The following is a 24156-nucleotide window of genomic DNA, read 5'->3' as shown; positions in this document are numbered from 1 at the left end:
ATTTACAATAGCCAGGACATGGAAGCTACCTAAGTGTCCATTGACAGATGAATGGGTAAGGAAGATGTGGCACATATATACAATGGAATATTTCTCAGCCATAAAATGAAACGAAATTGAGTTATTTGTAGTGAGGTGGATGGACCTAACACCTGTCATACAGAGTGAAGTAACTCAGAAAGAGAAACAAATACCATATGCTAACACATATATATGGACTCTAAAAAAAAAAATGGTTCTGAAGAACCTAGGGGCAGTACAGGAGTAAAGACACAGATGTAGAGAATGTACTTGAAGACATGGGGAGGGGGAAGGGTAAGCTGGGACAAAGTTAGAAAGTGGCATGGACTTATATATACTACCAAAGGTAAAATAGATAGCTAGTGGGAAGCAACCACATAGCACAAGGAGATCAGCTCAGTGCTTTGTGACCACCTAGAGGGGTGGGATAGGGAGGGTGGGAGGGAGATGCAAGGGGGAGGAGATACGGGGATATATGTATAAGTATAGCTGATTCACTTTGTTATAAAGCAGAAACTAACACACCATTGTAAAGCAATTATACTCCAATTAAGATGTTAAAGAAAAGAATTTAATGAATCATCTTCTATCAGCATATTTAACATCCTGTAGGTAGGGATGTGTATCTCATAGAAACTGGTATAATGCTCAAAGAATAAAGGAAATAATATTTATTGCTTTATTACCTCTACAGGAGACAGTATAGTGGAGTTGGTATGAGAGTTATCTCTGAAGCCAGGTCTTCTGGGATTCAGTCTTGCCTCTGCAGTGTTTCTGGAAGGCCCTGGGAAAGTTCTTCTCTGGTCTCAATTTCTTATTTTTGAAATGAAGATAACAGAGGTAGCCATCTCCTAGAGTTGTTGTGAGGCTCAAATGAGTTAATACATGTAAAGCTCTTGAAGAATGACTGGTGTGTTGCACGCACTCTGACATTACCTATTACTATCAGGAATTTGTTGTTTTCTCTATGTTATCTCATTAAAACCTGAAATTAGTTCTAAAAGGTAGGCACCCATATTATTCTCATTGTGGAGACTAGGAGACAGAAGTTCAGAAAGGTTGAATAAAGAATCCCCAGCTAGGGGACTTCCTTGTGGTCCAGTGGTTAAGACTCCGTGCTCCCAATGCAGGGGGCCTAGGCTCGATCCTTGGTCAGGGAACTAGATCCCGCATGCTGCAACTAAGATCCTACGTACCACAACTAAGACCCAGCGCAGCCAAATAAATAAGTAAATAAATATTTAAAAAAAAAAGAATCCCCAGCTAGTAAAAATCTCTGGCCTTTGTTATTTCACCAGCATTTTCCCAAAGGAATCATTTTCTCCCGTAAGAAAAATGGTACAAGGAAGCTAATTTCAAAACTATATTTGAATATGATTGAATAATTGCTTGATCAAGATGGTTGGTGAATTTTATAATCTAATGTTATGTATACTTTAAAATGTATTAAAGAGGCAAGGATAGGTAGAATAGTGGCTGTGTAACAAACTAGTGAGTGTCTAACATTTGCAGACTACCTGTCATATAATAGGTGTTTTAAAAAATATATGTTGATCGATTGGAATGAATGTTATTTGGAATTTAAAATACCTAAAATTAAAGATTCATAATATCCAGAGTTAGTGAGATTATAGAGAAATGGGCATTGATATACTAGTATGAGATTTTTGAAAGTCAATTTGGCAATAGCCACCAAATTTTAAATATATATTTCTTTTGGCTCAGAGAGTCTAATTGTCTATCCTAGGGAATACTTTTGTGCCCATGGAATGTATGTACAATGATGTTCAAATTTAGCACCGGTTTTTTAAAAATTAATTAATTAATTATTTTTTATTTTTGGCTGTGTTGGGTCTTTGTTGTTGCGTGTGGGCTTTCTCTAGTTGGGGCGAGCAGGGGCTACTCTTTGTTGTAGTGTGCGGGCTTCTCACTGAAGTGGCTTCTCTTGTTGCGGAGCATGGGCTCTAGGGATGCGGGCTTCAGTAACTGTGACAGGCGGGCTCAGTAGTTGTGGCACGTGGGCTCAGTAGGCGTGGCATATGGGCTTAGTTGCTCTGCGGCATGTGGGATCTTCCTGGACCAGGGCTCGAACCCATGTCCCCTTCATTGGCAGGCAGATTCTTAACCACTGCGCCACCAGGGAAGTCCTAGCACTGTTTTTAATTTTGAAAATCACAAACCTAAGTGTTCATAAATGGGGGAATTATTTGGTAAGTTATGATGACCCATTTTGTTGAACACTGTGTAAAAAGTTAAAAAGAATGAGGGAAAGCAATAAATGTTGAAATGAAAGGTCTCCAGAAGGTGTTAAGTGAAAAAATGGTAACACAAAAAAGTATAGAATTATCTATTTGGTTTATAGAGTTCAAAACTAAATCTATAGGAAATAAGTAGGAAAATGCTTAGAAAAAATTCTGAAAAGTTACACATGAAATAGTTATCAGTGGTTACCTCTGGGAAGTAAAGAGGGCTAGGAAAAGAGGATCAAGAGGAACTTCCACTTTGTATACTTTATCTTCCATATTAGTTGGATTTACCACAAGTAGTATGTATTAATGTTTACTTTGGGATCAAAAAGGAAAAAGTAGCTTGCTCAACAAATATACTTATAAGCCCTTTAATGAGGATAATAGATGCTAAAATGTACAAGACAACCTTTCAAAAGCCTTAAAACATGTCTATTCTAGTAATTAGCAGTTATTTAAAAAATTTTCCAAAGTTATCATTCCTGCTAAAAACTTTATCACTTGTAGTGCTGTTGATCCCCAGAGCATTTCCTGTGGGTAGTAAGAGAGCTGAATTGGTATCTAAGTGGAAAGCACACAATACTAAAATTCTTGTAGCATTAGAATACCTAGCCAGAGAGTTTGCCTGAGGACTATTACATCATTTCATGCTTGATTTATAACAGATGAAGGTGACAGAGGAAAAAAAAACAAAACAAAACAAAACAAAAGTCAAAAAAACAAAACCACTATTACACAAAAGGAGAAACCAAAGAAATAGTATTTGTTTTTTTTCTCCAAATGAATGGTTATATCAGTGTTCAGTGGGAGACAGTATCAGGTGTGGATGAAAGAATCGTTATTCTCCTGGTTTTTCTCAGTTTCAGTTTGAGGAATGTAGGGTAGTACATAAGTATATAGGAGTGGAAGTTAAAATTGAGAACTATGTCATGCAGCATTTTCTGGTCCATTTATGTATTTCATAGGTAACACTGAAATTCAGAGTATTTAACCACATCATTATGATGCTTTAATATCAAATCAGATTTTCCTTTGGTCAGTAGTGTAGATAGCATGGAGTGACCACAGCAATTATTATAACTATGGCCCAGAAGACTCACAAAATTGTTACAGAGAAAGTAGAGTGAAGCAACTTAGAAAAGAAAATTGAACAGTGGTGACAGGAGTGATGTTTTATAGGAGGAGGTATCTTTATTTTCTGCTAACCTATGGGTTCCGTGTAATGTCTTAGATTGTGACTAATACTTGTATAGTTATGCTTGACCTTATGATTGAAGATAGAATTCCAAAATTGGTGGGTAAATTGGATTTTTAAAAGACATACAGTACAGCACATGGAATATAGCCAACGTTTTTTTTTTTTTTTTTTTCCGCGCTATCTCGGCGCACGTACGTGTCACTGGCTCTTTATTTATTTATTTATTTATTTATTTATTTATGGCTGTGTTGGGTCTTCGTTTCTGTGCGAGGGCTTTCTCTAGTTGTGGCAAGTGGGGGCCACTCCTCATCGCGGTGCGCGGGCCTGTCAGTATCGTGGCCTCTCTTGTTGCGGAGCACAGGCTCCAGACGCGCAGGCTCAGTAATTGTGGCTCACGGGGCCAGCTGCTCCGTGGCATGTGGGATCTTCCCAGACCAGGGCTCGAACCCGTGTGTCCTGCATCGGCAGGCGGACTCTCAACCACTGTGCCACCAGGGAAGCCCTAGCCAACGTTTTATAATAACTTTAAATGGAGTATAATCTACAAAAATTTTGAATCACAAAAAAATAAATAAGAGGAGCTCATATTTCAAAAAAAAAGATATACATTTTCCCTGTTGTAATTTGAAGAATATTTTTTTCTTTTCTTTTTCTTTTCTTCTCGTCAGTGTACTATAATATCTGTTTCACTCCAGGTTATTTCATTGCATGTACTCTGACACTACTAGATCTGGTTCAAGTAAAAAGGGGAAATTTGTCATAAGGAAGTATTTTCAAGATACCAAATACAGGAAGTTTCTTTGGGCCTTATAAGAAGAGGAAGCTGAAAAGCTAAGAGGATTCATTCCTGGTGAACTCTTTTTTTCCTCTCTTCTGTCTGTGTCAATTCTTTTCTCCCAAAGCAAGTCAGCTTTCTGTGCAACTCCATGTACATAAATACAGATGGCAGCCATAATTTTAGAGCATGGGTAACTTCACTTTAAGAGAACAAAAAAGTCTGAGCAACTGTCTTTGAATCCCAGTTCCAACTTCCTCAGGAGGGAGATCATGAATGGCTCAGCTTGAGTCAGGTGACAACTCATGGTGCGATCAAGGGGTGTGGGTAGCAGGGTCACAAACCGTAACACAGGGGCTAGAGGCTGACTACTCTGGGTGAAGAGGACAGTTCTCAAAGAAAGAAGGCAGAATCCTTAATCTAAATAAGGACTCAGGAATTAACACTCTGTACACTAATAATTATGTGAGGGGAATTTCTATTTTGAAGAGTGAATCTTGGTATGGATCCTTTTATAAAGAAAAATATTTTTAGTGAATTGGTACTATACCTCAAATGTTTTAAGTTAAATTTTTTTGTAAAGTACAGCATAATTATAATAGACATTTTGCATATTTTGCCAAATAATCATCCTTACCTGAAGGAGGTTATTAATTCCTGGCTTACAGATGGGGAAATTATTTTAGTTTTTATGCACCAACATTAAACTTATTCAGTTATCTCAAGGGAAGGAGGGACCTGCTTGCCAGGAACACCTTTTTCTTTGGGACTATAATAAAGAATGAAAGAATTGATGTAGAGATATAGATATGATAAAGGGCAGAGGAAATTTTGAAAAATTTTTTTGCCATACCCAACCAAACTTTGAAATGAATAGTCCTAAAATATCTGGATGATTCAAAGTAAAAAACATTGCTTGCTTGTCCGTCTACCTGATTCACACTCCTGACTTTGTCTTTCGGTTTATATTACTAGACCTGGGATAAATTAGCCTCTCTCCATAGCTGATGCCTTCAGAAAAGTACATCTTCTCTACCCTGAAAGGAAACAAACTTGTGGATCTATCTCCAGTCTTTTGCTTGAGCCTGTTTCCCCTTCCAAGGGGAAGGACTTTCTTGTATCTTTTTCTGCTCTCACATTTATGCTCCTCTTGAGACTGTTTTCATTATTTCATCAGTTAATGGCATAGTTTTGTTTTTTTAAAAAATACAAATGCAGGCCTTTGCGTTTATCTCTGTTACAACCCAGCCCTTATCATTTCTGCCCACACAGTTCCATGTCACACAATAAACTGTGACAAATGCTTCAGGATTACTGAGAAAATCCAGCGTATTTCTTATACCCCCCAGCTTGGGGATATCTATAATTTGTCCCCACCACAACCATAATAGGCATTTAATAACTGTGCTAAGGGTTTAAAAATACTTTTTCATCTAATCTTCAAAACAGCTCTTCAAAGAAGATATTCTTATCCTCATTATACTGATGATGAAATGGAAGCTTAGAAAATTTAAATGACTTCCTTGGTGAAAACAGTGATTCAAACCTGAGTCAGCCAGACTCAACCTTAAGTTCCTAAACGCTGAGCCATGGATTTCCAACCTTTGCACTGAAACCACTTAAGGACTTTAAAAAGAAGTGAATGCCAAAGCCCCATCTAACACATTCTGTCAGTCTTGTTGCAGGTGTGGGTTAGGGAATGGCAGTCAGGAGCCACTGCCACCATATTCTACTGCAGTAGAATGACAGAACTTGTGGCACAACACCCCATACTTGACAACTGGCTGCTAATTTTTACTTCGAGATATGGCCATACAATCAGTTTTGGATCTAAATGTGTTATCATCCAACCCAACTCACATTTCTTGTTTCTCCATGTTGTGTGAAAGAATGTCTTGAAAGACTCGGTCAAATGTCTTGGAATCCGTCTTTTACCATTATCAAAGAATAGAGGAAACTTTCTGAAATATTCGCCCTGGGAGCAAATTTCTAGCTATGTCACTACCACGGATCACATAAAGAGTTAAAATTTCTCTACAGAGTGAAAAGAGCTAAACATTCCAGGGTAATATTGGCTTAAAATCATAGTATTTTTGGTAAGGAGAGAGGCTTTCACTAGTAGAATGACACTAAGCAAGTCACCTTATCTCTCTGTATGGGTAGATTGATTTCTCGTCTACAAGCCTGTGATTAATATATTTCCTTTGCCCACCTTGTCTTCCCTATCCAAATCACTATTATAAAAAAGAATCCCTTCCCCCACAAGAAACCCTCAATATTTACTCTTTCCAAATGGCCTTTCCCTGCAAAAAGGCAGTGAAGTAATAGATATCATGCCTGGTTGAATAAACACATCATTACAAAATATAGGTACATCATTTACTACAATGAATGTATCTGTACTGTTTAGAGTTCTTAAACAGGCTTTTGCCCCCCACCCCTCCCAAAGAGAATGCTTCCATTTCCACAGTTCAGATTTTCATTTTAACCCTAACATTAAGGCCGCCTTCAGCATTTTATGTTCTTTATGTGGGTCTGTGTTCTGGTTTCTACTCCAGTTAACAGTTTTTGTTTGCAGGAAAAGGGAACTCTCATGGTGGTCGCTGCTTGTAATTTCAACCTTAACATTCTAAGCAGATTTTAGATTTGCTGTTGAGTCACAACTCCTATTTCTAATTTCTTTTTAGAAATTAAACAACGACAACAACAACAACCAAGAACTCTCCAGCATATTTTGCTTGTTAGACAGTAGCCATAGGAATGCAGTTCCCCTGTAAATCCCTTCTTAGGAGAAAACAGGGCTCTAGTTCACTACTTACTTTAAAGAAGTCAGTGTGAATTCAAGTCATTTCCTATCCTGCTATCATTTGCTCAAAGACCTTTTGCAATGGGTCTTATGTAAGAAGAAATGCAGGAGTTGCTTTGGTGAAGTTTATTTAAAGAAACCATTAAATACAAGCTTGACCTGAATCGCAGCATCATTTGTATGGGGAAACAGGGGCTATAAATGCATGTTTGTTTTTCAGATTGACAGAAGGAAGGCTGATGATGAGTGAAAAAGGCCCTACACAGTTGGGTCACAGGCTACTTCTTCGGCCTCACCTCTTACCACTGCCCCTTCCTTCACTGTCCTCCAGCCAGTGACCTCTTTCCCGGTCCTTTGAACTTGCCAGGCACCTTCACTTCTCAGGGTCTTTGCCTTTGCTAGTGTTTCTGCATGAAACTCTTTTCCCAGATAGCCACAGGACTGGCTTGTTCTCATCCTTCAGATCTCTGCTCAAACGTTAGTTTCTCTGGGAGGTCTTTCCTGGCCACCATAACTAAAATAGCACACTGCCTCCTCACTTCCTGCTCCTTTACTTTTCCTAGCGGCAGTTATACTCTGGCACAGTATACTGATAAATTGAAAGCATTTTTGTCGCGTTATCAGAATACAAGCTCCAGTGGGGCAAAGAGTGTGTGGGTTGTGTTCACATATCATCCTTGGGGTCCTACAGCCTGGCACACAGTAGGTGCTCTGTAAATATTTGTTGAATGAATGAATGAGGCTCTTTGGGGTGGTGGAAGTTGTTTCTCCTCCTTTGCCAGGCCTTGCCGCCATTCCACAGGCATCTGGGCACCTCATCCCACCCTCACCCCTTTCCAGCAGAGGTGACTGGTTGGAATCAGGCGCACGGAATTGCATTGGCGCGAAACGGTGCGTATGAACGCGTTGCCCCAACCCTCGGCGCTACTTCTCTCCGCCTAGCGGCCTGGACTGTGGAGGGGCAGGTTTGCTGCACCCCGAACGTGGGAGCAAAAGCAGAAAAAGACAACAGTGCGCGGGAGGGGAAAGTCTCTGTGCGGTGCCAGGTTGTGCGCCGGAGGCGCCTTCCCGGCGTGACTAACTCATTCCCAGCCGCCTCCACGGCGGGCGGCGGCCACGCACACGGCCATCTGCGGAGGGCCCAGCCCAACTCAAGTCCCCCCGCCCGTTCACGCCCAGGGGCCACCGCGGGAATCTCCGCGCACGCTCGCCGGCTTCCCGAGAAGCCACGGTCCTGCGTAGCCAGTCACCGTCGGCCCCTCCGCGCGCGCCAGGGAAAGCGCGGCCTGGGTGGAGAGGCACACGCGCGCACGCGCAGACCGGGGGCGCACGCCAGGCGCCCGCCCCCGCCCCCGCCCCCGCCCCGCTCCTCAGGCGGCCGTGAACCGGCCGCCGGACCCGAGGCCAACTGGGAGGCTGAGTTGGACGTAAATAGGATATCCCAGACAGTGTCGCCTGCGGCGCTGAGAAGACGGTGTGGCTTGGGAGGGGGTGGAGACGACGACTGTGACGGGCTTCCCGGCTGCCCGAAGTGGGAGTGGTGTGGGCTGCCGGAAGGAGAGAGGAAGAGGAGCAGAAGGGGGCAAGAAGCGGCCTCCGCTAACGGCCTCCCTGAGCGCTGAGAGGCTGGGCCGGCTCCCGGCTCGCTCGTCAGTTCGTGCCGCCGCCTCGGCCACTCGGCCCCGGGGCCCGGACTTGCGGCGCGCGTCAGGGCGGAGGGCTGCTATCGCCGCGCAGGGAGAGGCCCGGCCCTCGCCGCCGAGGGATGTGAGTGGGAGCAGAACCCGCACGGGAGGGCCCCCGAGGGCCCAGCCTGGCGGACGCTCGGACCCTTGCCCGCTCCAGGGGCTTCGAAGATCGTGGCCGGGCGGAGGCGCCGGGTAGGAGCAGTCCCTGCGGCCTCGGGGCGCGTCCTCGTCGCCTGATCCGTGCAGCGGGTGGGTGTTATCGCTGCCTGGGCTCCGGGTGGAGGGCAGCAGTTCTCTCTTCACCCTCCCTCCCACCTGCTGATCCCCGCTTTCCCTTGGCTAGTGGCAGTAAACTTCTCGGCAAGAAAATCCTCCTCTTTAAAAGGGAACCTACAACGGAGTGTCTTGCGTTGATATTTGCATCCTTATGTGTCTGATATTCCTCCTCCCCTTTTACTTATCCCTCTTTAAAATTTTCTAGATATCTGAACAGCCTAGAAAAGAGCATCTATTTCCCCTGGATTTCTGCGGTACTTACTGCTGCTTTTTTTTTTTTTTTTTTTTTTTTTTTTTTTAGGTTTCGGAAGCAGGCAAGGCAACAAGATGTGATCTGTTTCTCTTCTGCAGAAGAGGCCCTTCCTCCCCTTCCCGAGAAGGTGGGTATGCGATCCTGGCTGCTGTCTTTTTTCGCTGCAGTAAAGACCGAGGGTGTCTCGAGCTGTTGTGCGTAGGAAGGTTGGAAGCGTGTGTCGACAGGCAGGGCTCATTGTTGCTTACTCCTTTGAAAATGGCAGTACTGAACTTTGAATATTGCTCTGGGAGGGTAATTTTGGGGGTTATTGTTGCTCTTGGATCCTTTAAGAAACGTTAATTGTTTGTTTCTCTGCTGATGGTACATTGTCTTTCTTTGCAGAGAAAACGTTGTCCGTTACCCTTTCTCCTCAGGCAGCCAAAGATTGTTAATCTTTGAACGAGGAACATTTTCAAGTAATAAGAGATACCTATTGAGAGGACACGTTAGCTGCCCTTGCTGGGCTTTCTGCTACCACACTGAATGCTTCGTGAATGGTTTTATCTGCTTAAGTTTGCTGTGTCGGTTGAATTTACCCATTTTGCTTTCCGGTGGTTATTAATCTGCCAGGAGAAACTCCTTTTCTCTGAATGAAAGGATAGGGGCAGCTGAGTATGTCACAGAGGGGAGGAAAAATGTGGAGAAGGAAACTACAAGTGGGAATAAGAGTTATGACGATTGCTTTTGGTTTCATAATAGGTTTGTACAAGTGAGTTGTTGGGCTACTGCAGATATTCTGATATAACACCCAATAGTTATGAAGATGAATAATCAACCTTTGGCCTACCTTTCCCTACCCCCTTCACCTTTTACCACGTTAGGTATGAGAATCACTTGCTTGTATGTGCACATATCTTTTAGTGTGTAACATATCTGCAAAGCAGATGTGTCCAACATTTGCCTTAACAAGTATTTACCTGTACAGGAAAGCTACAGTACTTGCTGACTAGTTAAGCATATAATGCTTGTTTTGGCTCTGAGTGTCCTGTGTTTGGAGTTATTTAGCATGTTTTAGGGACCTGTTAAGGAATAGTTTGTTTCATTTACTGGTTTTTCCTGGTGATTTGAGACAGGTGTCTCAGGTATAGGATGGGAACATGGTCTTTCCTCTACTTCACCCGGTTATTGCTGAAAGGTGAGATGCTTTTGAGGCAGAGTAGGGAAGGACATTGGCTTTGGGGTCAGATCTGGGTTTGAACTCTGGTGTTCCTGCCACTTAATAGTGGTATTATTTAAAATCTCTTTGAGCCGCACTTTCTTATAAGATTGTTGTGAGGATTGAATAAGATTATGCATGCGAAGTAGTACATTGCTTGGCTACTGTGAAAGTCATGGCTGGGCAGGCAAAGGATATTCAGAGAAGGGCACAATGACTGCATAATGTGATCTGACAGTGACCAGTATTTCTTCCTCTTTAGTATAAGGAGAAAAAGGACTTTTATGTCTTGAAGTGGTTAAGGGGTCTTAGAGCCTTTTTATGGAAAGGTTTGACCCTTATCATCTCTCCCCACCCCCCCCCACATTTGTGCTGCCCCTACCAACTGTTGTGCTGCCCTCTTGTGGTTAACCATGCTAATAAGAACTTTCTTTTGCTCCTCTCCCATTGCTTTTTATTCTTCTCTTTTTTAGGCCCCTTTTCTTTGTTCCCAGTTTCCCAAACTGTGTGCTGAGGTGGCCCAGAGTGCCATTGAACTCAAGCATGAACTGATAGTTTGAGGTAGTTCACAGTTTCAACATTGGATTGACACATTCCTTTCTACAATGTCATGTTTTTGCAAAGCTGTATTTTTAGAGGTTGCTCTGATAAAAAGCAACTACTGTATGAAACAGGATACTAGAGTGTCATGTTGTCCAATTTGATTCCAGGTTTGAGAGTTTGTACAGTGCCCAACAAGCACTAAGTTATAAGAACATTAACACTTAAGTGGTTTGAACCCACCTACTTAAATATTTCTTTTGGCCTAAGGGTGCTATGAAAAAATTACTAAGACTAAGGATTTCCTAAATGGAGAAAGTTTGGGAACCTTTGCCTTAGCTTTTGGTTGGATTTTCTGATAAATTTTTTTAAATGGGAAAACTGCATTTTTTAATGTTGGTCAGTAATTGATTCCCCTCCCCACCAAAATTATTGATACAGTTATTGATACAGCCAGTTATAAATTTATTGATAAAGCCATTACTAGCTGATCATAGCTTAGTATATTTACTCTCCTATTTAATATCTTTATAGCTTCTGTCTAGCTCTTTCGTTTTAGACTAATCCTGTTGATTGTCATTCTAGTTACTTTCTGGTTTTTCCAGTACTGTTTTTCTGCTAGTATTTTTGACGATCTCCTTAAACTTAACATACCTTAAATGAAAATCATCTTTTTATACCCCTTTGCAATTTCCTTCTCTCCCAGCCATATAGGCTTTAAATTAGATGTCATCTTTAAACTACCTCTTTCATTTACCTCATATATTAATCCATTCAACATGTCCTATTCATATTTATTTTGTCATTCATATCTCTGCTTCCCCCACTTTTACCACCTGAATCCCGGGACTCTTATCCTCAGCCTAGAATATTGAAAGTCATATCAACCTCTTAGAATCAGAGTAGTAAGAAATCAGGTTGGAAATGTAGATTGAAGTTAGATTATGGATGGTTTTAAGTACTAGGATGAGAAGAATGTATCAACACTTTGCTTCATAGGTAATAGACAATCTTTAAAAGTTTCTGATTGAGAAGGAACTTGCTTTAAAAAGTATTTTAAGAAAATCACAGTGGCACCAGCACTGGGTAGAGTATGAGTTGGAAAGAGAAGTGATAAAGCTAGGAAAATAATCTGGGCCTGAGGTAATGAGGATTTGGCTTTAGTGAAAATAAGACTGGAGAGATGTCACACAAGGCTTAATGCTGGACTGAATAAGAAAGGAGGATGTAGTGGGGGGAGGGAGAGGAGTAATCAAAAATGACTGAAGTTTTGATCCTCAGTGACAGAGGAAATCAAAGAGTGTTGAAACTCTTAAGATATCTGAGAACATGTGCATTAGGAAACCCAGAGAGGTTTAAAAATGTGGCCAAAGTTACTCACCTAGTTGGTGACAAAAAAAACTAGGGTTTTATTAATGACAGTACTGACAGAAATAGGTATGAGGTATTAGTAGCTGGGTGACGGGATACAGACAACTGGGCTTATATTTTGGATATGTTGAGTTTGAGGTGACAGTGGGGTAAGTAAGTGAAAATAGATAGCCAGACAGTGGGACAATATGACTAGAACTTAGTAGAGAAATTTAAGGCTGGAATTGTGCTTAGAGAGAAGAGCAGCACATCTGAGATTGAGCCTTGGGAACTGCACATAATTAGAGAATGGATGAAAGAAGAGGAATTGGCAAAGGCGACAAAGATGGAGCAGTCAGCGTGAGAAGCAGGTGGGTGGGTAGGTTAAGAAGTTGGGATTGATTAACAAGTTTACCATTGTTGATCACTGCCAAGAAGTGAGAAGAATCAGAATTTTAAAAGGTCTTGGGACTTCCCTGGTGGCGCAGTGGTTAAGAATCTGACTGCCAATGCAGGGGACATGGGTTCGAGCCCTGGTCTGGGAAGATCCCACGTGCCATGGAGCACCTAAGCCTGTGCGCTACAACTGCTGAGCATGCATCTAGAACTCTCGAGCCACAACTACTGAGCCCACGTGCCACAACTACTGAAGCCTGTGCTCCTAGAGCCCGTGCTCCGCAACAAGAGAAGCCACCGCAATGAGAAGGCTGCACACTGCAATGAAGAGTAGCCCCCTTTTGCCACAACTAGAGAAAGCCCGTGCACAGCAACGAACACCCAATGCAGCCAAAAATAAATTAATTAATTAATTTTAAAAAAAAGAAAGAAAAAGGTCTTAAAAATGTATACTGCTGTTTTTCCTAATATAAAACCTAGAAAAGCAGAAGAAAGAAGAAAACAGCTTATGGTTTCCCCATGCAGAAATAACCATTGCAAATATTTTGTTCTCCCTAATATAACAAAAAACTGTTGAATTTGACTTTTGGTTGATCAGTGGAGACTTCTATTCAAAGCTCTCCATCCCTGGGACTAATGATGAGAATTTTAGACACAATAAAGACTAGGAGGTATTTTTTGACAGAATGTTTGTCATTAATCTGTGTCCTTTCATATCACACTACACAGGGGCCCATATTCCTTATGGGCATTAGCCCTGCATTTATATTATTTGAATGAGTAGACATTCAGTGGTTAGCATTAGACATTCATTGGTCTGTCAGTTTAGACAGATAACCTCTAGGTGCAATTGTACTGGTAAGATCTGAATAAAATGATAAGGTATTAATTACTAAAAGGAAAGAGAAATTCTTGGTAGATAACTTATAAAACCGAAGGTAGCATAATTAAGAGTATTCAGATTAGGAGAATTGGAAAGGACAAAGGAAGTGTTATATGTTTTTGAAGCCTGTACAGTATAGCTACTCTAAAGGTGAATGAGGTAGAGATAGTCCATGGGCTATTTGTTTTGCTTGAATGAGTATTTTGATCTTCCCAAGGACACTCTTCTGCCTTTTTTGGTATCAGTCCTTGAGAATAGGGCATTCATTATTGTTTACTAAGTTATTTTAATAAATTCTGATTATGAAATATGCCAGTAGGTAGTATTTTTTATAATATAAAAGGTAGTGTGATGTGAGGAAGTACACTGTTTTGGAAATCAGGGGATCAAGGACTGACTGCTGTCAATATGGTGTGTGATTTTGAGCAAGTCACATAATCAGTGAGTCTTGTTCTTTTCCTCATTTGGAAAATGAAGGAGTGGACTAAATTTTTTAAAAAACTGTTTACTTTAAAAAGGTGAAATCACATGGTAAAGTGTGCATAAAGTTTAAGAAGTAAATGGTTTAAATGTTTATAACAAAAAACAGCAGCCCCTTGCCTCTGCCCCCCTCCCCACCATCTCTGATTGTTGTTCTCCAGGAAACCACTTTCAAATCATAAAACAGTGTCTTCTGCTACTTAGCTCCATATGTGTAAATAACACAATCCACCATGAATAGGCCCCTTTCCTCCAATTCCGTATCTGTACCTGTACTCTGCCCTTCCCTGCTTTACAATGTATGTACTATTCAGTGTCCCTTGTAAGGCTTCTTCATCTATTTGGGTAGAGGAAACCATCCCCTTTTGCCTTCAAGGACTTTAGCACTGTATTTCTCTCTCCTATTCTTGCATTCTCAATTTTTCCCTCTACTGGATCATTTCCATTAGTATGTATTTTAGTTGCTATTACTTTGTGACAAAACCACCCCAAAACTTAGTGATGAAAAATAACTACTTTATTAGACTCATATTACGAGTCACTATTTCAGATAGGGCACACCAGAGATGACTTGTTTCCACTCTACAGTGTCTAGGACCTCAGTTGGGAAGAGTTGCTGGCTGGGCGTAATTTGAAGGTAGAGGGCTAGAATCATCTGGAGGTGTCTTCACTCACATGACTGGTAATTGACACTGGCTGTTGACTGAGATCTCAGCTGGGGCTCTTAACTGGGACACGTACATGTGGCTTGGACTTCCTTAAAATATCGGGGCCTCAGGGTAGTTGGCTTTCTTACCTGGTGAGTCAGGGTTTAAAAGTGAGTATTTCAGTGAACATGGTGAGGTGGGGGTAGGGAATAGACTCTGCTTCTTGTGTTACCGAACCAGGTTCCTTTGCCTGATGTGCAGGAAGCCACATGCTGAGATGCTGAGGTTTGCAGCAGAGAAAATGTTTACTCATGGGGCAGCCGAATGAGGAGACTGGAGAACAAATCTCAAATCTGCCTTCCCGAAGGTGAAGCGCTTGGGATATTTATGGAATAAAGGAGAACGGTGGTCTGAGGCATGGGGAAAGGTGATTGGAAGCAGGAAAAGAGTGCAGTGATTGAAGTTCTGCACAGGCACAACTGAGCTACATGCTTCTTCATAGGGTGCATGTTCAGAAAATGGTGGCATTAGCATGATCTGAGGGTGGAGCTATTGGTCTTCTGACATGAAAAGGTGATCCATTGGACAATCAGGCAGTCCCAGTTGAACGGGTGGTGGTCTCAGCTGGTTTGAGCTGGTCAAGAACTAGCTCTAAGTTCCTGAAAAACAACTTAGGCAAGCATTATTATAGTGACTTATAGTCTAAGGTGTTATCTATGAGAAAGCTGTTGGGAGTTTAGATATATTGCTTGGCTAATGACTGTTAGCTATATGGATTTTAAAATCAACTAAAGGCAGGCAATTAAAATCAAGTGAGTCAGGTTAGGTTTGGTGGACCTAATCAGGTTAGCCCTCGGTATAAATTGGGGAGCGGCAAGGTCACACTGTGGAAGAAAACATGGGATGGGAGATTTTGTTATGGCTATCTCTGGACAATATTATTGCCATAATTGCCATTTTGCCACACTTCACATCCCTGCTACGTCCAAAATACACTAACTCCTTCCTCAGAGACCTCTAATTCACATCCCATAATGGCATCACTCAAAATCCAGTATCTCATCATTGAAATCAGGTCCAGATGAAGATGAGGTTCCTTGGGTATGGTTTCTTGAGAATGATTCCTCTTTAACTGAAGACCTGTGAAAAGCCAAGTAATATGCCTCCACGTAATTAAACTACAAGATTGGAAAGGCATGCATTAACTGCATTAGACATTCCTGTTCAAAAAAGAGGGAAAAAGGGAGTCACACGGCATTCTATAGCAATTCCGAAACCTGGCTGTGTGCATGATGGCAGTTCCTTGATTAGGGTTCAGTCCTGTTTCCTGGAAGTTGTTCTTAGTGGGCCATGGCATCTTCTTTTGGTCTTTGGCTTCACCTTCTGAATCATTTTTTTTTTCCCCAGAAGAACTGATCTTGTTTGCCACTGAGTAAGCTTCTGAGCTTGCTTCCTGCCTGTAGTAGTTTGGGGTCCAAATGCCTCCTTTTATTTTATATTATTACTGTCCCTTTCATTCTAAGCTAATGTAACTCCAGTAAAAACTTTGTGGACTTCCTGTGTGTCAGTTCATAATCTACTCCATCAGACAAAAGTCATACCCACAAATCTGTTTTGAGAGGAACTTTTTCCTACCTTAGGCTTCTGTGAAGCTGCTGTAGAACAATATCCTTAAGATCCTAAGGTAATCTCTTGTTTGAAAGGATCTGTGAGGTACTGATTCAGATCTTTCTGAGGTCTGAACAGTGGTCCCACTCTAGATTTGGTTTTTGCCTTGAGGCCCTTCCTTTTTTTTTTCTTTCTTTCTTTCTTTCTTTTTTTTTTTTTTTTTTGCAGTACGCGGGCCTCTCACTGTTGTGGCCTCTCCTGTTGCGGAACACAGGCTCCGGACGCGCAGGCTCAGCGGCCATGGCTCACGGGCCCAGCTGCTCCGCGGAATGTGGGATCTTCCCAGACCGGGGCACGAACCCGCGTCCCCTGCATCAGCAGGCGGACTCTCAACCACTGCGCCACCAGGGAAGCCTGAGGCCCTTTCTTTAAGAACATTTTGCTGGCTGAAAAGACTGTTCTTAGCCCTTTACATTTCATTGAAATTCCACTCAGAAAGCAAATAGCTCATTTTTTATTTCCTCTTGCTGCTCTTTCACTTATAAAGGCAGATAGAAGAAGCTAGCTGTTTCTTCAACATTCTACCTAGAATCTTCTTAATTTATTAACTATATGTTTTATTTTCCATGTTACCATAGGTGATAGTTTTGCTAAACTTTACTATATAACAAGGGTCTCCTTTTATTTAGCTTTCAATAGCATTTTCCTCATTTTCCTTTAAGTCCTCACTGGCAGCCTCCTTGAGGCCTGTTAAGTTTCCATTAAATCTCTTCAAGGCCCTTTAAATTTGTGAACACAAACTCCCGATGGGTCCCTATCTGTTCCTGGCTTTACTAGAACTGTTCCCTTACCCAGTAGTTCTTTTTTTTTTTGCGGTATGTGGGCCTCTCACTGTTGTGGCCTCTCCCGTTGCGGAGCACAGGCTCTGGACGCGCAGGCTCAGCGGCCATGGCTCATGGGCCCAGCCACCCCACAGCATGTGGGATCTGCCCGGACCGGGGCACGAACCTGTGTCCCCTGCATCGGCAGGCGGACTCTCAACCACTGCGCCACCAGGTAAGCCCCCCCAGTAGTTCTTAATCAGAATTACCTAGATAGAGGTCTTGTTTACACACAGATTGCTGGGCCCCGTGCCCAGAGTTTCTGATTCAGTAGGTCTGTAGTGGGACCTGAGAATTTGCATTTCTGATAGGTTCCCAAGTGATGCTGATGATGTTGGTTTGGGTACCAAACTGTGAGAGTCACTGATTTAAACCAGGATTTGGCAGTATTTCTCTTAAAGAACAGAGAGTAAATATTTTGGGCTTTTCAGGCAAGATTGTCTCTAATACAACTACTCAACTCTACCATTGTGGTGCAAAAGTAGCTATAAATAAAGAGACATGTAAAGCTTTATTTACAAAACAGGCAGTTTTGTAAAGCTTTCTTTACAAAATGTACAGGTAACTGTCTGAATTTGACCTGTGAGCTGTAGTTTGCCAATTCCTAATTTATACCATTACTTGACTCCATATTGTCTTCAAGCTACTGCCCCATTTCTACTGCCTTTGGAGCAAAGCTCTTTGGAAGAGTTGTCTCTATTTGTCTCTTCTCTTTATTCTCTCTTAAAATACTTATGTCCTGCTACCTGGCTCTTTGGTGGGGTTAATGGCGGACTCTGGGAGGGCTCACGCCAAGGAGTACTTCCCAGAACTTCTGCTGCCAGTGTCGTTGTCCTCACGGTGAGCCACAGCCACCTGCCACCTCTGCAGGAGACCCTCCAACACTAGCAGGCCGCACCACAAGACTTGCAGGATCTTAGTTCCCCGACCAGGGATTGAACCTGCGCTCTGCAGTGGAAGTGCGGAGTCTTAACCACCGGACTGCCAGATGAGGACACCACATTAGTTAAACTGGCAAAGAAGGATTCAATCCCAGACAGTTGACTCAGCAAGGTCACCCACCATCCTAGAAGTCTTGCTCCTGGTAGCTGCCAAGCCTACATCTGACTAAATTTAATTCATCTTCTAAAATCTTTTTTAGAAACTCTGAGCCCTGGTCTTGACTATGATGGACAAGTCTTCAAGGAGGATTCCAAACAGAACTAATATGGCACTCAGTCTCAACTTCAATACAGAAATGAGCTGAAAAATGGTTCCAGTAAAAGGATTCTTCATGTTGAATAATCAAGCCATTATTATAGCATTATGACAAAATGAAGACTCATCTTGGTCTAATATTTAACTGAAGGTAAAATCAGAATATTTATGATGACTGGAAATTTATTATATCTAATTTTTTAAGTACCAGGTTCCCAGAGTTCCTTCAATAACTTTTCTGGGATAGCGTCATCCACCAGAGGGAAGACAGCAGAAGCAAGAAGAACTACAATCCTGCAGCCTGTGGAACAAAAACCATATTCACAGAAAAATAGACAAGATGAAAAGGCAGAGGGCTATGTACCAGATGAAGGAACAAGATAAAACCCCAGAAAAATAACTTAATGAAGTGGAGATAGGCAACCTCCCAGAAAAACAATTCAGAATAATGATAGTGAAGATGATCCAGGACCTTGGATAAAGAATAGAGGCAAAGATCGAGAAGATGCAAAAAATGTTTAACAAAGACCTAGAAGAATTAAAGAACAAACAAACAGAGATGAACAATACAATAACTGAAACGAAAACTACACTAGAAGGAATCAATAGCAGAATAACTGAGGCAGAAGAACGGATAAGTGACCTGGAAGACAGAATGGTGGAATTCACTGATGGGAACAGAATAAAGAAACAAGAATGAAAAGAAATGAAGACAACCTAAGAGACCTCTGGGACAACATTAAACACAACAACATTCACATTATGGGGGTCCCAGAAGGAGAAGAGAGAGAGAAAGGACCCAAGAAAATACTTGAAGAGATTATAGTGGAAAACTTCCCTAACATGGGAAAGGAAATAGCCATCCAAGTCCAGGAAGTGCAGAGAGTCCCATACAGGATTAAACCTAAGGAAGAATACACTAAGACACATAGTAATCAAACTGGCAAAAATTAAAGACAAAAAAAATTATTGAAAGCAGCAAGAGAAAAGCAACAAATAACATACAAGGGAACTCCCATAAGGTTAGCAGCTGATATCTCAGCAGAAACTCTACAAGCCAGAAGGGACTGGCATGACATATTTAAAGTGATGAAAGGGAAGAACCTACAACCAAGATTACTCTACCTGGCAATGATCTCATTCAGATTTGATGGAGAAATCAAAAGCTTTACACATAAGCAAAAGCTAAGAGAATTCACCACCACCAAACCAGCTTTACAACAAATGCTAAAGGAACTTCTCTAGGCAGGAAACACAAGAGAAGGAAAAGACGTACAATAACAAACCCAAAACAATTAAGAAAATGGTAATAGGAACATACATATCGATAATTACCTTAAACGTGAATGGATTAAATGCTCCAGCCAAAAGACACAGGCTTGCTGAATGGATACAAAAACAAGACCCATATATATGCTGTCTACAAGAGACCCACTTCAGACCTAGGGACACATACAGACTGGAAGTGAGGGGATGGAAGAAAGCTGGAGTAGCAATACTCGTATCAGATAAAATAGACTTTAAAATAAAGAATGTTACAGGAGACAAGGAAGGACACTACGTAATGATCAAGGGATCAATCCAAGAAGAATATATAACAATTATAAATATATATGCATCCAACATAGGAGCACCTCAATACATAAGGCAACTGCTAACTGCTCTAAAAGAGGAAATCGATGGTAACACAATAATAGTGGGGGACATTAACACCTAACTTACACCAATGGACAGATCATCCAAACAGAAAATTAAGAAGGAAACACAAGCTTTAAATGACACAGTAGACCAGATAGATTTAATTGATATTTATAGGATATTCCATTCCAAAACAGCAGATTACACTTTCTTCTCAAGTGCACATGGAACATTCTCCAGGATAGATCACATCTTGGGTCACAAACCAAACCACAGTAAATTTAAGAAAACTGAAATCATATCAAGCATCTTTTCTGACCACAACGCTATGAGATTAGAAATCAATTACACGGAAAAAACGTAAAATACACAAACACATGGAGGCTAAAAGTACGTTACTAAGTAACCAAGAGATCACTGAAGAACTCAAAGAGAATATCAAAAAATACCTAGAGACAAATGACAATGAAACCACAATGATCCAAAACCTATGGGATGCAGCAAAAGCAGTTTTAAGAGGGAAATTGATAGCTATACAAGCCTACTTCAAGAAACAAGAAAAATCTCAATCTAACACCTAAAGGAACTAGAGAAAGAAGAACAAACAAAACCCAAAGTTAGCAGAAGGAAGGAAATCATAAAGATCAGAGCAGAAATAAATGAAATAGAAACAAAGAAAACAATAGCAAAGATCAATAAAAGTAAAAGCTGGTTTTTTGAGAAGATAAACAAAATTGATAAACCATTAGCCAGACTCATCAAGAAAAAGAGGGAGAGGACTCAAATCAATAAAATTAGAAATGAAAAAGGAAAAGTTACAACAGACACCACTGAAATACAAAGCATCCTAAGAGACTACTACAAGCAACTCTATGCTAACAAAATGGACAACCTGGAAGAAATGGACATATTCTTAGAAAGGTATAAACCTTCCAAGACTGAACCAGGAAGAAATAGAAAATATGAACAGACCAATCACAAGTAATGAAACTGAAACTGTGATTAAAAATCTCCAACAAACAAAAGTCCAGGACCAGATGGCTTCACAGGTGAATTCTATCAAACATGTAGAGAAGAGCTAACACCCATCCTTCTTAAACTCTTCCAAAAAATTGCGGAGGAAGGAACACTCCCAAACTCATTCTATGAGGCCACCATCACCCTGATACCAAAACCAGACAAAGATACTACAAAAAAAGAAAATTACAGACCAATATCACTGATGAATATAGATGCAAAAATCCTCAACAAAATACTAGCAAAGAGAATCCAACAACACATCAAAAGGATCATACACCATGATCAACTGGGATTTATCCCAGAGATGCAAGGATTCTTCAATATACGCAAATCAATCATTGTGATACACCGTATCAACAAACTGAAGAATAAAGACCATGTGATCATCTCAATAGATGCAGAAAAAGCTTTTGACAAAATTCAACACCCATTTATGGTAAAAACCCTCCAGAAAAAGTGGGCATAGAGGGAACTGACTTCAACATAATAAAGGCCATATACGACAAACCCACAGCATCATTCTCAATGGTGAAAAACTGAAAGCATTTCCTCTAAGATCAGGAACAAGACAAGGATGTCCACTCTCACCACTGTTACTTCACATAGTTTTGCAAGTCCTAGCCACGGCAATCAGAGAAGAAAAAGAAATAAAAGGAATACAAATTGGAAAAGAATAAGTAAAACTGTTTGCAGATGACATGATAATATACATAGAGAATCCTAAAGATGCCACCAGAAAACTACTAGAGCTAATCAATGAATTTGGTGATGTTGAAGGATACAAAATTAATGCACAGAAATCTCTTGCATTCCTATACACTAATGATGAAAAATCTGGAAGAGAAATTAAGGAAACTCTCCCATTTACCATTGCAACAAAAATAATAAAATACCTAGGGAGACAAAAGACCTATATGCAGAAAACTATAAGACACTGATGAAAGAAATTAAAGATGACATAAACAGATGGAGAGATATACCATTTTCTTGGATTGGAAGAATCAATATTGTGAAAATGACTATACTACCCAAAGCAATCTATAGATTCAATGCAATCCCTATCAAATTACCAGTGGCATTTTTCACAGAACTAGAACAAAAAATCTTAAAATTTGTATGGAGACACAAAAGACTCCGAATAGCCAAAGCAGTCTTGAGGGAAAAAAACGGAGCTGGAGGAATCAGACTCCCTGTCATCAGACTACACTACAAAGCTACAGTAATCAAGACAATATGGTACTGGCACAAAAACAAATAAAGGTCAATGGAACAGGATAGAAAGCCCAGAGATCAACCCACGCACCTATGGTCAACTAATCTATGACAAAGGAGGCAAGGATATACGATGGAGAAAACACAGTCTCTTCAGTAAGTGGTGCTAGGAAAACTGGACAGCTCCATGTAAAAGAATGAAATTAGAACACTCCCTAACACCATCCACAAAAATAAACTCGAAATGGATTAGAGACCTATATATAAGCCTGGGCACTATAAAACTCTTAGAGGAAAACATAAGCAGAATATTCTTTGACATAAATCACAGCAAGATATTTTTTGATCCACCTCCTAGAGTAATGGAAAGAAAAACAAAAATAAACAGATGGGACCTAATGAAACTTAAAAGCTTTTGCACAGCAAAGGAAACCATGAATAAGACCAAAAGACAACCCTCAGAATGGGAGAAAATATTTGCAAATGAATCGTCGGACAAAGGATTAATCTCCAAAATATATAAACAACTCATGCAGCTCAATATTAAAAAAACAAACAACCCAATCCAAAAATGGGCAGAAGACCTAAATAGACATTTCTCCAAAGAAGACATGCAGATAGTCAAGAAGCACATGAAAGCTGCTCAACATCACTAATTATTAGAGAAATGCAAATCAAAACTACAATGAAGTATCACCTCACACCAGTTAGAATGGGCATCATCAGAAAATCTACAAACAAATGCTGGAGAGGGTGTGGAGAAAAGGGAACCCTCTTGCACTGTTGGTTGGAATGTAAATTGATACAGCCACTCTGGAGAACCGTATGGAGGTTCCTTAAAGAAGTAGAAATAGAATTACCATATTACCCAGCAATCCCACTACTGGGCATATACCCAGAGAAAACCATACTTCAATAAGAGAGATGCACCCCAATGTTCATTGCAGCACTATTTACAATAGCCATGTCATGGAAGTAACGTAAATGCCCTTTGACAGATGAATGGATAAAGAAGATGTAGTACATATAAACAATGGAATATTACTCAGCCATAAAACGGAACAAAATTGGGTCATTTGTAGAGACATGGATAGATCTAGAGACTGTCATATAGAGTGAAGTAAGTCAGAAAGAGAAAAACAAATATCGCATATTAATGCATAGATGTGGAACCTAGAAAATGGTACATATGAACTAGTTTGCTGAGCAGAAATTGAGACACAGAAGTAGAGAAAAAACATATGGACAGCAAGGGGGGAAGTGGCGGGGGGTGGGGGTTCTGGTGTGATGAATTGGGAGATTGGGATTGACATGTATTCACTGATGTGTATAAAATGGATGACTAATAAAAAATAATAATTTTTCTGATCTTAAAAAATTTTATGTCCTTTTTGAACAGGTGACACATTTAAATGTTTTAGAATTCAAAAAGTAGTAAGTATTTTTGTACATAAGTCAGTTTGTGTGTATGTGTCCATAAATATAGGTTAAATAAATAGAAGAGGAATTGCTGATTTAAAAGTGGTATGTGTTATTTCAATAAATATTGCCAAATTTATCTCTATAGAAATGCCAATTTATACTTTTCTACACTTTTCAGATGGTTTGATCTTTGCCAATTTGAGATGTGAAAAATGGAATCTCATTATTATTTTAACTTTAAATTTTCTTTTCCTGGGAACTGTTCACTCTCATCCTGGCTCATTTTCTTTTGGATTGTTGACCTTTTACTTTGATTTGTGAGAGTTTTTTTATACTAGGGAACATAGCTCTGTGTTTGGGAAATGCATTGTAAATATTTTCTCCATGTTGTATTTTTATCTTTTTTGCATCTCTTTATAGT

General features: G+C 40.6%; 1 protein-coding gene across 6 annotated transcripts in view; it reads left to right on the top strand.

Annotated features, from left to right (window-relative positions):
- Window positions 1-24156, top strand: part of JAK2 (Janus kinase 2) — a 263827-nt gene that overhangs the window by 78707 nt on the left and 160964 nt on the right. The window contains exons 1-3 of one of the 6 annotated variants that reach the window (XM_060102218.1): window positions 8408-8926; window positions 9312-9390; window positions 18388-18594. The gene's annotated coding sequence lies outside the window, so the exon portion shown is untranslated. Of the gene's footprint in view, window positions 1-8407; window positions 8984-9311; window positions 9391-17312; window positions 17422-18387; window positions 18595-24156 lie in introns of those variants that run through there. The other 5 variants (XM_060102213.1, XM_060102215.1, XM_060102212.1 and 2 more) reach the window with 5 other exon arrangements.

The sequence above is a fragment of the Mesoplodon densirostris genome, chromosome 6 (genome assembly GCF_025265405.1).
Source record: "Mesoplodon densirostris isolate mMesDen1 chromosome 6, mMesDen1 primary haplotype, whole genome shotgun sequence".
NCBI classification, from domain to species: domain Eukaryota; kingdom Metazoa; phylum Chordata; class Mammalia; order Artiodactyla; family Ziphiidae; genus Mesoplodon; species Mesoplodon densirostris.
The sequence above is the reverse complement of the archived record's forward strand: the minus strand, read 5'-3'. Positions and strand labels throughout refer to the sequence as shown.